Genomic DNA, 13,173 nt, shown 5'->3' with positions numbered 1-13,173 from the left:
GAACAGGATAAATCAGTACTTAACTGTTGATCAGTACTTATACTGGAAGTCAGGACTTAAGGATATCAGTACTTATATTATCATGAGATAATCATCAGAAGATAGATATCAGAACTTAAGTGTTGAAGGACAATCAGATAAGGACAGTAGCTGATTAAAGGAAAGAAGATCGAGATAAACATAAGAAGAGATATGCATGAAGAAGGAATTCCGTGAAGAATGGAATACTTGGAAGAAAAGATATCTGATTGATATATTTTAGGAAGCAGAATTATATTCTATATCAATTAGCGATTATCTTGTAAATGTAGTAGTATATAAACACAGACATAGGGTTTACACTATAAGTGTTATCATTATTAGAAAAGATTATTCATTGTAACCCTAGCAACTCTCGTGATATTTGTTCATCACTGAGAGGTAACAGTTCCATACTGTAACAGAGTTTATTGTTTCAATAAAGTTTGTTTTCTGTTACTTAAGTTCTTAAATTCGATTTGAGTGTACTATACACTGTATTCACCCCCTCTACAGTGTGTGTGTGACCTAACATAAAAAATTATTAAAAAATTTAAAATTTATCTTGCATGTCAGGATTAGAAATATCCTGTAATGTACCACTCCCGACAACGAGACTCGTTCCCGATTTAAAAGATTAATTTTTAAAATGTTTTTTCCATAATCCAGCCATACGGATGTTAAGATATATCAATTTTAATCATATAAAAAAATTATAAAAAAATTTTGAAATTCATCTTGCATGTTAGGATTAGAAAAATACAGTAAAAATACCACTCGCGAAAACGAGACTCGTTCCCGATTTACAAGATTAATTTTTAAAATGATGTTTTCGATTATCCAAGGGTACGGATGGTAATATATATCAATTTTAACCATATGAAAATATTATAAAAAAATTTGAAATTCGTCTTGAATGTCAAGATTAGAAAAATCCAGTAAAAGTACCATTCCTGAAAACGAGACTCATTCTCGATTTACTAGATTAATTTTTAAAATAATTTTTTTGATGATCCAACCGTACGGATGTTAAGATATATCAATTTTGGTCATATGAAAAAATTATTAAAAAAATTGAAATTCCTCTTGCATGTTAGGATTAGAAAAGTCGAGTAAAAGTACCAGTCCCGACAACGAGACTCGTTCCCGATTTACAAGATTAATTTTTAAAATGATTTTTTCGATGATCCAACCATACGGATGTTAAGATATAGCAATTTTAGTTATATTAAAAAATTATAAAAAAATTTGAAATTGATCTTGCATGTTAGGATTAGAAAAATCCAGTAAAAGTACCCCTCCCGAAAACGAGACTCGTTCCCGATTTACAAGATTAATTTTTAAAATGATTTTTTCGACGATCCAATCGTACGGATGTTAAGATATATCAATTTTAGCCATATGAAAAAATTATTAAAAAATTTGAAATTCATCTTACATGTCAGAATTAGAAAATTCCAGTAAAAGTACCACTCCCGAAAACGAGATCCGTTCCAGATTTACAATATTAATTTTTAAAATGATTTTTTTGACGATCCAACCGTACATATGTTAAGATATATCAATTTTAGTCATATGAAAAAAATTATTAAAAAATTTAAAATTCATCTTGCATGTCAGGATTAGAAAAATCCAGTAAAAGTACCACTCCCGACAATAAGACTCGTTCCCGTTACAAGATTAATTTTTAAAATGATTTTTTCGACAATCCAACCGTATGGATGTTAAGATACATCAATTTTAGTCATATGAAATTTTTTTTAAAAAAATTGAAATTCATCTTGCATGTCATAATTAGAAAAATCCAGGAAAAGTACCACTCCCGAAAACAAAACTCGTTCCCGATTTACAAGATTAATTTTTAAAATGATGGTTTCCACGATCCAACCGTAGGGATGTTATGATATATCAATTTTAACCATATGAAAAAATTATAAAAAAATTTGAAATTCATCTTGCATGTCAGGATTAGAAAAATCCAGTCAAAGTACCACTCCCGAAAAGGAGACTCATTCCCGATTTACAAGATTAATTTTTAAAATAATATTTTCGACGATCCAACCGTACGGATTTTTAGATATATCAATTTAAGCCATATGAAAAATTTATTAAAAAATTTGAAATTCATCTTACATGTCAGGATTAGAAAAATCCAGTAAAAGTACCACTCCCGAAAACGAGACCCTTTTCCGATTTACAAGATTAATTTTTAAAATAATTTTTTCGATGATCCAACCGTACGGATGTTAAGATATATCAATTTTATTTATATGAAAAAATTAATAAAAAATGTGAAATTTATCTTGCATGTCAGGATTAGAAATATCCTGTAATGTACCACTCCCGACAACGAGACGCGTTCCCGATTTACAAGATTAATTTTTAAAATGATGTTTTCCACAATCCAACCGTATGGATGTTAATATATATCAATTTTAACCATATGAAAAAATTATAAAAAAATTTGAAATTCATCTTGCATGTCAGGATTAGAAAAATCCAGTAAAAGTACCACTCCCGACAACGAGACTCGTTCCCGATTTATAAAATTAATTTTTAAAATGATTTTTTCGACAATCCAACCGTATGGATGTTTAGATATATAAATTTTTGTCATATGAAAAAATTATTAAGAAAATTGAAATTCATCTTGCATGTCATGATTAGAAAAATCCAGTAAAAGTACCACTCCCAAAATGATGTATTCGACGATCCAACTGTACGGATGTTAAGATATATCAAATTTAGCCATATGAAAAATTTATAAAAAAATTTGAAATTCATCTTGCATGTCAGGATTAGAAAAATCCAGTAAAAGTACCACTCCCGAAAACGAGACTCGTTCCCGATTTACAAGGTTAATTTTTAAAATGATGTTTTCGACGATCCAATGGTACGGATGTTAATATATATCAATTTTAACCATATGAAAAAATTATAAAAAATTTTGAAATTCATCTTGCATGTCAGGATTAGAAAAATCCAGTAAAAGTACAATTCCCGAAAACGAGACTCATTCCCGATTTACTAGATTAATTTTTAAAATAATTTTTTCAACGATCCAACCGTACGGATGTTAAGATATATCAATTTTAGTCATATGAAAAAATTATTAAAAAAATTGAAATTCATCTTGCATGTCAGGATTAGAAAAATCCAGTAAAAGTACCACTCCCGACAACGAGACTCGTTCCCGATTTACAAGATTAACTTTTATAATAATTTTTTCGACAATCCAACCGTATGGATGTTAAGATATATCATTTTTTGTCATATGAAAAAATTATTAAAAAAATTGAAATTCATCTTGCATGTCATGATTAGAAAAATCTAGTAAAAGTACTACTCCCAAAAACGAGACTCGTTCCCGATTTACAAGATTAAATTTTAAAATGATGTTTTCGACGATCCAACCGTACGGATGTTAAGATATATCAAATTTAGCAATATGAAAAATTTATAAAAAAATTTGAAATTCATCTTGCATGTCAGGATTAGAAAAATACAGTAAAACTACCCCTCCCGAAAACGAGCCTCGTTCCCGATTTACAAAATTAATTTTTAGAATGATTTTTCGACATTCTAACCATACGGATGTTAAGATATATCAATTTTATTCATATGAAAAATTTATTAAAAAATTTGAAATTCATCTTGCATGTTAGGATTAGAAAAATCCAGTAAAAGTACCACTCCCGAAAACTAGACTCCTTCCTGATTTACAAGATTAATTTTTAAAATGATTTTTTCGACGATCCAACCGTACGGATGTTAAGATATATCAATTTTAGCCATATGAAAAAATTATTAAAAAATTTAAAATTCATCTTGCATGTCATAATTAGAAAAATCCAGTAAAAGTAACACTCGGGAAAACGACACTCGTTCCCGATTTATAAGATTAATTTTTAAAATATTTTTTCCAACGATCCAACCCTACATATGTTAAGATTTATCAATTTTAGTCATATGAAAAAAATTATTAAAAAAATTGAAATTCATCTTGCATGTCAGGATTAGAAAAATCCAGTAAAAGTACCACTCCCGACAATAAGACTCGTTCCCGTTACAAGATTAATTTTTAAAATAATTTTTTCGACGATCCAACCGTACGGATGTTAAGATATATCAATTTTAGTTATATGAAAAAATTATTAAAAAATTTGAAATTTATCTTGCATGTCAGGATTAGAAATATCCGGTAATGTACCACTCCCGACAACGAGACTCGTTCCCGATTTACAAGATTAATTTTTAAAATGATTTTTTCCACAATCCAGCCGTACGGATTTTAAGATATATCAATTTTAACCATATGAAAAAATTATAAAAAAATTTGAAATTCATCTTGCATGTTAGGATTAGAAAAATCCAGTAAAAATACCACTCCCGAATACGAGACTCGTTCCCGATTTACAAGATTAATTTTTAAAATGATGTTTTCGATTATCCAAGGGTACGGATGTTAATATATATCAATTTTAACCATATGAAAATATTATAAAAAAATTTTAAATTCATCTTGCATGTCAAGATTAGAAAAATCCAGTAAAAGTACCATTCCCGAAAATGAGACTCATTCTCGATTTACTAGATTAATTTTTAAAATAATTTTTTCTATGATCCAACCGTACGGATGTTTAGATATATCAATTTTGGTCATATGAAAAAATTATTAAAAAAATTGAAATTCCTCTTGCATGTTAGGATTAGAAAAGTCGAGTAAAAGTACCACTCCCGACAACGAGACTCGGTCCCGATTTACAAGATTAATTTTTAAAATGATTTTTTCGATGATCCAACCATACGGATGTTAATATATATCAATTTTAGTCATATTAAAAAATTATAAAAAAATTTGAAATTGATCTTGCATGTCAGGATTAGAAAAATCTAGTAAAAGTACTACTCCCGAAAACGAGACTTGTTCCCGATTTACAAGATTAATTTTTAAAATGATTTTTTCGACGATCCAATCGTACGGATGTTAAGATATATCAATTTTAGCCATATGAAAAAATTATTAAAAAATTTGAAATTGATCTTACATGTTAGAATTAGAAAAATCCAGTAAAAGTACCACTCCCGAAAATGAGATCCGTTCCCGATTTACAAGATTAATTTTTAAAATGATTTTTTCAACGATCCAACTGTACGGATGTTAAGATATATCAATTTTATCCATATGAAAAAATTATTAAAAAATTTAAAATTCATCTTGCATGTCAGGATTAGAAAAATCCAGTAAAAGTACCCCTCGCGAAAACGACACTCTTTCCTAATTTATAAGATTAAGTTTTAAAATATTTTTTTCGACGATCTAACCATACATATGTTAAGATATATCAATTTAGTCATAAGAAAAAAATTATTAAAAAATTTGAAATTCATCTTGCATGACAGGATTAGAAAAATCCAGTAAAAGTACCACTCCCGACAATAAGACTCGTTCCCGTTACGAGATTAATTTTTAAAATGATTTTTTCAACAATCCAACCGTATGGATGTTAAGATACATCAATTTTAGTCATATGAAAAAATTATTAAAAAAATTGAAATTCATCTTGCATGTCATGATTAGAAAAATCCAGTAAAAGTACCACTTCCGAAAACGAAACTCGTTCCCGATTTTCAAGATTAATTTTTAAAATGATGTTTTCCACGATCCAACCGTACGGATGTTAAGATATATCAATTTTAACCATATGAAAAAATTTTAAAAAAATTTGAAATTCATCTTGCATGTCAGGATTAGAAAAATCCAGTCAAAGTACCACTCCCGAAAAGGAGACTCGTTCCCGATTTACAAGATTAATTTTTAAAATAATATTTTCGACGATTCAACCGTACGGATTTTTAGATATATCAATTTAAGCCATATGAAAAAATTATTAATAAATTTGAAATTCATCTTACATGTCAAGATTTGAAAAATCCAGTAAAAGTACCACTCCCGAAAATAAGACCCGTTCCCGATTTACAAGATTAATTTTTAAAATAATTTTTTCGACGATCCAACCGTACGGATGTTAAGATATATCAATTTTAGTTATATGAAAAAATTATTAAAAAATGTGAAATTTATCTTGCATGTCAGGATTAGAAATATCCTGTAATGTACCATCCCCGACAACGAGACTCGTTCCCGATTTATAAGATTAATTTTTAAAATGATGTTTTCCATAATTCAACCGTACGGATGTTAATATATATCAATTTTAACCATATGAAAAAATTATAAAAAAATTTGAAATTCATCTTGCATGTTAGGATTAGAAAAATCCAGTAAAAGTACCACTCCCGAAAACGAGTCTCGTTCCCGATTTACAAGATTAATTTTTAAAATGATGTTTTCGATGATCCAACAGTACGGATGTTAATATATATCAATTTTAACCATATGAAAAAATTATAAAAAATTTTGAAATTCATCATGCATGTCAAGATTAGAAAAATCCAGTAAAAGTAGCATTCCCGAAAACGAGACTCGTTCTCGATTTACTAGATTAATTTTTAAAATAATTTTTTCGATGATCCAACCATACGGATGTTAATATATATCAATTTTAGTCATATGAAAAATTATTAAAAAAATTGAAATTCATCTTGCATGTTAAAAATTATTAGAAAAGTCGAGTAAAAGTACCACTCCCAACAACGAGACTCGTTCCCGATTTACAAGATTAATTTTTAAAATGATTTTTTCGATGATCCATCCATACGGATGTTAAGATATAGCAATTTTAGTCATATAAAAAATTTGAAATTGATCTTGCATGTCAGTATTATAAAAATCCAGTAAAAGTATCACTCCTGACAACGAGACTCATTCCCGATTTACAAGATTAATTTTAAAATGATTTTTTCGACAATCCTACCATATGGATGTTAAGATATATCAATTTTAGTCATATGAAAAAATTATTAAAAAAATTGAAATTCATCTTGCATGTCATGATTAGAAAAATCCGGTAAAAGTACCACTCCCGAAAATGAGAATCGTTCCCGATTTACAAGATTAATTTTTAAAATGATGTTTTCGACGATCCAATGGTACGGATGTTAATATATATCAATTTTACTCATATGAAAAAATTATAAAAAATTTTGAAATTTATCTTGCATGTCAGGATTAGAAAAATCCAGTAAAAGTATAATTCCCGAAAATGAGACTCTTTCCCGATTTACTAGATTAATTTTTAAAATAATTTTTTCGACGATCCAACCGTACGGATGTGAAGATATATCAATTTTAGTCATATGAAAAAATTATTAAAAAAATTGAAATTCATCCTACATGTCAGGATTAGAAAAATCGAGTAAAAGTAGCCCTCCCGACAACGAAACTCGTTCCCGATTAACAAGATTAATTTTTAAAATGATTTTTTCGACAATCCGACCATACTGATATTAAGATATATCAATTTTAGCAATATGAAAAATTTATAAAAAAATTTTAAATTCATCTTGCATGTTAGGAATAGAAAAATCCAGTAAAAGTACCCCTCCCGAAAACGAGACCCGTTCCCGATTTACAATATTAATTTTTAAAATAAATTTTTCGATCATCCAACCGAACGGATGTTAAGATATTTCAATTTTAGTTAAATGAAAAAATTATTAAAAAATTTGAAATTTATCTTGCATGTCAGGATTAGAAATATCCTGTAATGTACCACTCCCTACAACGAGACTCGTTCCCGATTTACAAGATTAATTTTTAAGATGATGTTTTCCACAATCCAACCGTACGGATGTTATGATATATCAATTTTAACCATATGAAAAAATTATAAAAAAATTTGAAATTCATCTTGCATGTGAGGATTAGAAAAATCCAGTAAAAGTACCACTCTCGAAAACGAGACTCGTTCTCGATTTACAAGATTAATTTTTAAAAATGATTTTTTCGACGATTCAACCATACGGATGTTAAGATATATCAATTTTAGTCATATGAAAATATTATTAAAAATTTTAAAATTTATCTTGCATGTTAGGATTAGAAAAATTCAGTAAAAGTACCACTCCCGAAAACGAGACTCGTTCCCGATTTACAAGATTAATTTTTAAAATGATTTTTTCGAAGATCTAACCATACGGATGTTAAGATATATCAATTTTAGTCATATGAAAATATTATTAAAAAATATGAAATTCATCTTGCATGTCAGGTTTAGAAAAATTCAGTAAAAGTACGACTCCCGAAAACGAGACTCGTTCCCGATTTACAAGTTTAATTTTTAAAATAATTTTTCGACCATCCAACCGCACGGATGTTAAGATATATCAATTTTAGTCATATGAAAAAATTATTAAAAAATTTGAAATTCATCTTGCATGTCATGATTAGAAAAATCCAGTAAAAGTGTCACTCGCGACAACGAGACTCATTCCCGATTTACAAGATTAATTGATTTTAATCATACGAAAAAATTATTAAAAAAATAAAATTAATCTTTTTTGTGAGGAAATACTACTCCCGACTACGAGATTCTTTTCGTATCAACATGGAAATTTTCTGAAATGATATTTTCAAAGTTCCAAGTGTATTCAGATATATTGATTGTAATCATATAAAAAATTATTCAAAAATTTTTAAATTTATGTTGTATAATTTTATAATGAAAATTGAATAGAAGTGTGAGTCCAAAAAATAAGACTCTTTCTTGATTAAATAATTAATTTCTTTAAAAATATTTTTAGGATCATCTTGCACAATGTTAATATATTTGAACTTTAGTTACGTAGAAAAATAATTTTAAAATTTAAAATTTGTTTCAAATAATTTTATATAAAAAATTATATGAAATTATTTAAAATAAAAATTATTCTATTCATTTAAAGTAAAATAAAAATAAGTATTTAATTATAATATATAAGTAAGAAAATTAATTTATAATTTTTTCATTTTCACACACATTTTGGATTTCCCCCTTTAATTTGCATTTCCCCCTTCCTTTTAATTTTCATTTCCCCCCTTACCTCCTGATTCACGTTTCTTAGATCTGACCCTCTTCTCCTTCTGGTTCTCTCTCCCTACTCTTCCATCTCTCTCCCACAACTCTTCTCTCTCCTCTGTCTACCTGGTTTTGCTTAAAATCAGAGTATCGATACTGCTTGGAAGGTGAGGCAATTTGCATTGATATTTACTAGTAGGCTTACCCTCTTCCTCTTCTGCTCCAATCTGTTTACTCCTCCACGCAAACCCCCCCAACACCACCATCACAATCACCATAAAATCCAATATTCATCGCCGGTCATTCAAGAAACTCTTCAGTTTCCTATTGAGGTACATATTTTATGTTAATTGTTGGATTTTTGATATACCCTTTTGAATTCTTGATGAATCTTGCTGACCCCTATTTGTGATTTGTGTAATTTTAGAAAGTTTGTTGTGGTATTGGAGGAATTGGTATTGGCCATACAGTAAACATTGAATTTTGTTCTTCTTGTTCTTACAAGTATGTTTCGTCCCCCTTTAATTTTTTAATGCCAATATGTATGGGATCATGTTTATGTACTAATCAGGTGATTTAGATTTGTGTTTTTAGGGAATTTTCTTTCTGTTTTAGTGAATGTTGGTTTATGTAGTAGTATTCCGACAAACAAAATTTAAAGTTTGGATTTTTTGGTGTTTCCTAGGGTTTTTTTGTAGAATTTTGAATGTTTATATAGTATGTAGTCGGTATGCATGACAATGGCTGTGAGCATTTTAAATTCTTTATGGTGAAAATTGTAAATGTCCTTTTACTTGGCCCGGCATATGTTGACACAGGGCTTATCTAGCGTTAAAATCTTATAAAAATGAACAATTTGGTTATAAAATTTCATGAGTTAGGAACTATTTTTTTGCAAAACTTTCAGTGATTTGGAGTTCAGATATTGATATACAGATAACAGACAGGTAAGTCTTGCTACCACTATTTTATGTTTAAATAAATAAATTTTTGCACTATTCTTTTGGTATAGAAAAAAAGCAAGCTCAAATGATAAGGAGCTTCTGGTTTAGCCATGTCTGATGCTGATAATTGTCGTTTCTTAGTAGCTATAAAAAAATGTCTGGAATTTGAATTTACAATGTTGGGCTGGTCTGGTCTTGTTTCTGCTGTTACCAGGCTAGGGCTCTGCCTTTGCCTTTTCTCATTGGTGAGCCATGTCCATAAAAAAGTAAATACTACTCACTTAACAACTAGAGTAAATAATTAAGGGAGTTACAATACTTTAACTAGTTTCGATTAATGGGAGACTGGGTCTAGTTTTTCGGCTGCTCGCGTTCCATTTATGGGAATAGAGTTCCATTTTTCCTCGGGTGTGAAATTCATAGATGACCTTTTTCAGTACTTCATTAAATTTTAGCATTTTTCCTAGTTGTATAATTTGATGGAATGTTAAGTATGCCGGAATTGGTTGTTTTCTAAAGCTTACAAGTTTTGATGTGTCAAATTAGTAATACATTTTAGTCTTTCCCTTTTAATGAATTTTTTCTCTATGTGATTTCTGTCCAGATATTTGGCGGTGTCGGAATTGCTTGTTTACCACTGGGACTTATATTTTCCTTCATAAGGTGTCCTAAGGTTGTTATAACTCGCTCACAATATATCAAGGTACATGTAACTACTTTATTTTTGGCAAAGATAGTTGTGAAGGAATTAATTTTGGGTGTTTAACTCTATCTTAAATAGAAAGCTACGGAACTAGGTAAGAAGACCAGAGAATTGCATTCGAAAAACTAGACCCAGACTCCCATTAATACTACTCACTTAAAATTATTTAGAGTAAAGCACAAGTACTAAATGCTAAAAGCTTAATGGTAAAACTAGGTCATGATAATAAATTTAAAATATGCAGACTTGATTGACTAATCAGTTAACAACTCATGCTACTAATGAGCTAAAATTTGTGTTGTTAATAATATGTGCATGATACTCAGTTTCATTGCCCGTTGACGAGATTAAAGATTGCAGTTGGTGTTGCAAAAGGCCTTGCTTTTCTCCACGGAGAAGAAGAGCTAGTTATATACCGAGATTTCAAAGCTTCCAAAATTCTGCTCGACTCAGCAATCCTATTCATGCCACTGAGCATGGGTTTTCATTTGGAATTCATGCAGCTCTGCACATTAATCTAAGTAGGAATATGTATACAAATTAGTTATTGTGTAGCTTAATGAGAACGTTTAGAAATAGATTTCAAGTTATAGTTGTAATTTTTGTAGAGAATCTTTGTATTATAAATTTAATTTTAATTTTGAAATAATAATTAAATTAATATAATATCATTTTATTTTAAAATTAATTTATTTTAAATAATGAGATTAATTTTGTAAACAGTTGTGTGAAACCCACTTCAAAAATGATGAAAAGCATTGTATGTCTCACTGCACATGTTTTTTTAAAAAAATTGTTGTCTTTTGATATTCTTTGCAATGGTTTAAATCTTTTACACCATTGTCTTTTAAACAAAAAACATTCATAAAAGAAGTTTATAAACTGTGTTTATGACAATATCGAATAAGTTAAGAACAATGATTTTTCTACAAAACCATTGTTGTTAAGTTAGTTAGACAAGAGTTGAATAAAGAAACAGTTGTTTTAAGAGAGTTCCAACAATGCTTAATATAAAATACCGGTTGTGCATTCTTGATTGTAACAAGTACTAAAAAAGGTTGTGTAATCTCTCTTATTACAAGGGTTTAAACAACGGTTGTGTGATATTCTATCACATGAGTATTGGATAGACTACCGAAAATATACAGGTTACACAACAGTGAAAAACTGTTGTATGATCGCTTATTTCTTGTAGTGCATTAAAGTTATTGTCGATCGTTCACGGGAACCCTTTTTTCCGAGAACAAGGTTTGAAAGTGTGGATTTTGGGGAACATGCCAAATGTCGACATACACTTAACACTCTTCTAGAGTGGGCTTCTCTTAACAAATAATAAAATATGATCATTATATTGAGAGGGTGGGATAACAATATCTTGACTACAAATTGTAGTATATTGATTGAATTTCCTCCCTTGCGAGGTGCATGCACGAGCAAAAAATGTATCACAAAAAACTACTACACATGTGAGCAAGACCTTCATTTTGACACTAGCTAACTTATTATATCAAAAGACTATGGAGGATCAATACATTGTGATGGTCATAAAACAATACTTCACTACAATTTATTGTTCATTGGTCCACAAATAAAAATATAATAAAAAGTAATAACATTTCGTGTGAAAACATATTTTAATATGTACACTAGTTTACTTGTAGTATGAACAGCAGTCTTCATAGTTTTAAACCACATGGAGAGAGGTTCATCATTAGACATATTTAAGGGAAACCAGAACTGTGGACATTTTTTATTCTTTCAACAAAACATCATTTCCATCAAACTCTCTCCAAATGGTTTGAAACACTCAAGACTCTGTTTTAACAAGTTAGTGTTCATATAGAACTTATTGTTAACTCTTTGTTGGTAAGTGGTTATTTCTGTTTAGTTTTTATTTAAATTAATAACTATTTGTCTACCTCGTACTTAAGACCTTGGTGTTGAAAAAATAAGAGAGTTTGATGGAAATGATGCTTTGCTGAAAGAATAAGAAATGTCGGCATTTTATTTTCCTTAAAATATGTCAGACGACGACCTCTTTTCATACGGTTTAAAGCTATAAAGACTGTTGCTCATACTACAAGTAAGCTAGTGTACATATTAAAATCTGTTTTCACACGAAATGTTATTACTTTTTATTCAATTTATTTGTGGACCAATGTACAGTAAGTTGTAGTCAATATTTTGTTTTCTCACCATCACAATGTATTGATCGTAGAATTTTGATATAATAAGTTAGCTAGTATCTTATTGAAGGTCTTTCTCACATGTCTAGCAGTTTTTTGTAATACACTTTTTGCTGATGTAGGCACCTCACAATGGAGGAAAGTTAATCAATGCACTACATATTGAAGTCAAGATATTCTTATCCGATCCTCTTAATATAATGATCATATTTTACTATTTGTTAACAAAAGCCCACTCTGGAAGAGTATTGAGTCTATGCAGGCATTTGGCCTATTCCCCCAGAATCCACGCTTTCAAACCTTATTCTCGGAAAAAGAGGGTTCTCGTGAAGGTTCGACAATAACTTGAATGGTTGACTTTG

Source organism: Apium graveolens, chromosome 6 (assembly GCF_009905375.1).
Source record: "Apium graveolens cultivar Ventura chromosome 6, ASM990537v1, whole genome shotgun sequence".
Lineage (NCBI taxonomy): Eukaryota > Viridiplantae > Streptophyta > Magnoliopsida > Apiales > Apiaceae > Apium > Apium graveolens.
This window is presented reverse-complemented; position numbering follows the sequence as displayed.